Here is a 6000-nt window from a genome sequence, read left to right as displayed (position 1 = left end):
ACTACAGGTTAGACTTAGACCAATTAAATATATTACAAGTCTAGCTTAATAAGTAAGGGTATTCGCACTGCAGTTTGGTTCGATTTGGATGCGTTTTTTTTAAATAAAAAAAATAACAACTTAGTCTATAAATTTAATATTGCCTGACATAGTATAAATGCACACTGCTAAAGTACTAATAATTCCAAAATCATTAAAAAGTAACCTGTTCAACAATCTAACATAATAAAAAATATATATTCCATAACATTATAAAGCAACCTGTCTAACAATCCAACAAGTTATTATTTTCTCGTCTTCTTCTATTTTGGAGGTGTTGTTTCCTTGGGCCGAGCAGCCAGGGATGGCTGATCTTTCGAGTTTATGTCGTTTGCATTCAAGTGGTTTCCTCTGTCATGCTTTCTATTCTGATGTTGAGCTAGGAGTTCGGCCATTCTTTGGACATCAGCCTGAAGTTCCGCATTTCTAGCTATCAACTCAGTTGGTGATAATTAGGATGCGCCGTTTTCAAACATCCTAGCTATACCTCCATTTATTTCGCTATATCCGTTTTAGTTATTGTATCGTTGTTTTGACTTAGTCTGTTTTCAATTTATTTGATTATCTAATGAGCTTATTTAAGTTCAATATATTCGAACTTGTTGTGTTAGTGGCCAAGGTTTTAGGAATAGTGGCTGAGTTATAACGTCCACATCACATTCAATTGGGCTGCGTTTATTTCTGAGAACAAGAAATGACAAGATATTGAGAACAAGATATAAAGAACAGAGATACAAATTTTTGTGTTCTTATATTTTATTTGGTGATAAACTAGAACAAATTATGAAAATCTAATTTATTCTCTTTTTTTTCATTCAAAAAATTTGAGATGAAAAATAATAAAAAATATAATTATAAAAAATTAACAAGAATAATAAAAGAAAAAATAAAAAATAAGTTGTGTCCCTTATTAGTCTCCTGTGTCCTTTCTATCAGGATAGATACAAAATATACTAATTTAGTGTCTCTGGACACATTGTTTCTATTCATGTCTCTTCTATCAAACATGATTTTATGTCTCTGTGTCCATGTCTCTGCAAATAAACGTAATTTTGTAGTTGTTAATTTTTATGTACTCCTCCCTTATTATACTTTATAATTTTTATGTATTTCGTTAATTTTCATTCAGTGTATATTCCTTTTTTTTTTTTATAGTGGTTGCGAATTTGGGATAAAATACATTCTTTATAAATTATAATTATGCTCACAGTGGCAGCAAAATTTAAGTAAAAAAAGGTTTCTATTTCACATGAATACTGTTACGGATCCGACCCACGGACCCCCGCATACCCGGTTACCCGAGGACAACCCGCATTGACACGGAGGCCCAAACACCGGCCCTTCAAAGCCTCTAACCCAAATATCTCTCTTATCCTAACCAAATAAAGATAAGATAAGATATTCACCGTCACCTATAAATAAGAGGACCCAGGTCCCCCCAGGTATTCATTCATTCCTCACACTTTCTACCTCTTAGATCCATTCTGACTTGAGCGTCGGAGTGTCTTTGCAGGTACCACCCCCGCAACCTCCAGATCAAGATCTCACCGCGGTAGGTCGCCAACCCGACGACACGACAGAAGAGACGGTCGCAGCTCATCACGCAACCACAGACACGAGAAATCGCCAGAACGGCAATACAACAAGAAACATACCCGTAGCGCTTCTCGAGATCTGAGTTATCAACATTACTCGGACGAAGATCGGAGGGACCGAAATACTAAACGCACAAGAAACGACCATACAATAATGGGAGCTACACCCTTCACGGAAAGAATCCTAAGGGCAAAACTCCCCAAAGGCTTCGACAAACCTACCGACATGAAGTACGACGGAACTAAAGATCCCCAAGAGCATCTAACAGCTTTTGAGGCCAGAATGAACCTAGAAGGAGCGACCGACGCGGTCCGATGCAGAGCCTTCCCGGTAACCCTCGCCGGGCCAGCGATCAAATGGTTCAACGCCCTCCCGAACGGATCCATAGCCAGCTTCCACCATATTACACGAAAGTTCATGGCCCAGTTCACTACCAGGATCACCAAAGCCAAACACCCCATCAGCTTACTAGGGGTCACGCAAAAACAAGAAGAATCCACAAGGAAATACCTCGACCGCTTCAATGACGAATGCCTAACGGTCGACGGACTCACGGATTCCGTCGCAAGCCTTTGCCTGACCAATGGGCTAATGAACGAAGATTTTCGCAAACACCTCACCACCAGACCGGTATGGATCATGCATGAGATCCAGAACGTCGCCAAAGATTACATCAACAACGAAGAAGTCAGCCAGGTCGTTGCCGCCAACAAACGGCAGCACGGCAACGCCCAGCGCGGCAACTCGGCTTCTCACCAAAACCCCACACTCAAAGAGAATCAACGGGACCACCTCAGGCCGACCAGCCGACCACCGAGAATAGGCAAATTCTCAAACTACACGCCCCTGACAGCACCAATTACCGAGGTATACCACCAAATAGCAGATCGAGGCATCATTCCGAAAGCACGGCAACTCAAAGAAAGGACAGGAGGCAACAAGACCCTTTACTGCGAATACCACCGAGGTTACGGTCACAGAACACAAGATTGTTTCGACCTTAAAGACGCCATTGAACAAGCCATACGAGACGGCAAACTCCCAGAATTCGCCAAAATCATCAGAGAACCGAGACGCGCGGAGAGAGACAGATCGTCGGAGAGAGAAGGACGTAACCCGAGAACCCAAAAGCAACCCCCGAGGGAAAACCTAGAGGAAGATCCAACCATCATAGTAAACGTCATCACAGGCAAAGACGTATCAAGCAAGTCAAAACTAACAATGAAAAAAGACCTCAAGATAATGGCTGTAAGGAACCAAGTCCCAATCTCCGCGGCCGACAATACGATAACGTTCTTACCAGAGGACTGCCAACACGGCACCTCAGCCGAGGACGCCCCTTTCGTCATCTCAGCTAGAATCGGAACAGGACTCGTACGAAGAATACTAGTAGACACCGGGGCAGACTCAAACATCCTTTTTCGGGGAGCCTTCGATAAACTCGGACTCCGCAACGACAACCTCCAAACACACCGCCACGGCGTCACGGGACTCAGAGACAACTTCCTCAAACCAGACGGCTCAATCACACTTCCCATCACCATAGGAACGAGCAGCCAAAAGAAGACAATTCTATCTGACTTCGTAGTCCTAAAAGACTCCACAGCCTATAACGTGATTCTCGGAAGGAAAACAATCAACGACTTCTCCGCAGTTATCTTTACCAAATACCTCCTTATGAAATTCAGAACCAACGACGGCTCCGTCGGCACCATTCACGGAGACCGAGAAGTCGCAGCCGAATGCGACAACACCAGCCTAGCCCTAAGGAAGAAATCACGAGATGCGGCCGGTGTATTCCTAGCCGATCTGGATGCCCGACAAGACGGCCAACCCAGGCCGGAACCAGAAGGGGATATGGAAAAATTACAAATAGGGCCAACCAAGGATGAGTACACCTTCATTAACAGGAACCTCCCATACGACCTCAAAGAGGAGCTCTCTCAACTCCTGAAACAAAATAGGGACCTGTTTGCATTCACACCGGCCAACATGCCGGGAATAAGCCCCGACCTAATGTCTCACCGTCTAGCCGTGGATCCCAAAGCCAAACCAATAGCACAAAGGAGAAGAAAAATGTCACCGGACCGAGCCACCGAGGTCAAAAAACAAGTTAAAGCCCTACTCGAGGCCAACTTTATCCGAGAACTCCCCTACACGGCTTGGCTAGCCAACGTCGTACTGGTGAAAAAATCTAATGGGAAGTGGCGAATGTGCGTCGACTACACGGACCTCAACAAAGCTTGCCCGAAAGACGCCTTTCCCCTACCAAACATCGACGGATTGGTAGACGCCGCATCCGGTCACCGATACCTCAGCTTCATGGACGCATACTCCGGATACAATCAGATTCCGATGCACCGACCAGACGAAGAGAAAACAGCGTTCGTCACCCCAGACGGGACGTACTGCTACACAGTAATGCCCTTCGGCCTAAAAAACGCTGGAGCAACCTACCAAAGACTGGTTAACAAGATATTTGATCGGAGGAGGGCACGATACACCGACTTGGCCTGGAACGAAACGTCGCAGCCATCAAAAAACGGCTCCGTTCCAGGCATCAAGTGCTGATCAATAAAACCCGGGGCATCGAAACGTCGATCCATCACACTGGGCACAAGACCCTCATCCACAAAAGTTTCACTGCTCGGGTCTTCAAGCCTTTTCCTCTTCCGAGAAGCCTCAGCAGCCGTCACCACGACGACTTCAGGAGAGTTTGTAGGGCCAGGGGAAACTTGAGCATCAGCCCGTGCACCCGAGGAAATCACCTCCTGAGAAACTGGATGAGATTCCACGGCAGGATTAGAAACAGGAGTAGCCGGGGACGACGACCCCTCCTCCTGGGCCATCGCCGCCTTCAGACGCGCCAAGGATGTCAGACCACCAGCCATCTCAACTGCAAAGGAAACAAGAGACAAAAATCCAAGTTACGAAAACGGGAAACAAAACATAAAAAAATAATAAAGAACAAGCACACGCGACACACACCAACATACGACCGGCAAGCAACCGGATCGCCCATCACGTCCCGAGGATTAAGAGGACGCTCCCCAAATAACTGCCACAAGACAAGAGCGATATCCCGCTCCTCCGAAGACAAGAACTCCTTCGAAACACGAGTAAACACGGACGGACCAGCCTTAAAGTTCCAGTAAGTGGGGAACCGACGCTCACCCTCCAGCGTCAACCAAAAGGGGTGATGTCCCCCCGCGGGACAAACCTTAAAATAACCACTCTTAAAACCGTGGAAGGAGTCTTCATACAAACCGAAGATCCGACGATGGGGCTGAGCTCGGAAAGACACATACCCCTTTTTATGCTTCCCCTCCTTAGTCGGAAGAGTGCACAAGAAAAGGAAAAGAAAAACGTTTACTGAGGCAGGCAACTCTGGCCATACCTAAAATATCGACGAGCACCACCGTCAGCCAAACCTTACGGCAGAAAACGACGGCGGGTAAAAAACCAAAAATACCGCCACCGCACACCACCAATTATACGGTGGCACTCGCCCCAACCCTTTTCTAGGAACCCAACAGAACTATCTAAACCACCATACAAACACCACAAAACTACTCTAAAACAGCTACACTTAGCAAAAACAAAAACAAAATGCTGCAGAAAATAAAGCAGAAGAAAGCAAAAAACAAGAGAAATGCTAACCTGATAAATCGAAGGAAGACAACCCCAAGGAAAGACGCCGCAGAAGAAGACCAACCAAAACCAAAGAAAGCGAAAATGAAGAATGGAAAACGCTGCAACTAGAAAAGAGAAGCAATAAGAGAAGTAAAAGCAGAACGAGGGAACTAAAGGAGGAAAACCAAAACGGTTTTTGAAAGAAGTACAACGACGAAAAAACCCTTAGAAAGCAAAGCAAACACAAGGGCAAAAAAGAAAAAGCACAACCTGCAATAAATACCCCCTCGAAAAAAGGTAACGCCTCAAAGAACGCAACAGGCGCGACTGATACGGAAGAGTCACGTCAGACCTAAACGGTCAGACGAATCTTCCACAACGCGGAGACCGAGGCACCGACCTCATCTCAACGAAACCAGACGGGCACCCGAGAATAATCGAGCCCATAACAAACGTCTCCCAGCGACAGACCGACCTCGCTCGCCCTCCCGCTGCGGGGGCAACTGTTACGGATCCGACCCACGGACCCCCGCATACCCGGTTACCCGAGGACAACCCGCATTGACACGGAGGCCCAAACACCGGCCCTTCAAAGCCTCTAACCCAAATATCTCTCTTATCCTAACCAAATAAAGATAAGATAAGATATTCACCGTCACCTATAAATAAGAGGACCCAGGTCCCCCCAGGTATTCATTCATTCCACATACTTTCTGCCTCTTAGATCCATTC

This window comes from Arachis ipaensis, chromosome B05 (genome assembly GCF_000816755.2).
Source record: "Arachis ipaensis cultivar K30076 chromosome B05, Araip1.1, whole genome shotgun sequence".
In the NCBI taxonomy this organism is placed as follows: domain Eukaryota; kingdom Viridiplantae; phylum Streptophyta; class Magnoliopsida; order Fabales; family Fabaceae; genus Arachis; species Arachis ipaensis.
The sequence above is the reverse complement of the archived record's forward strand: the minus strand, read 5'-3'. Positions refer to the sequence as shown.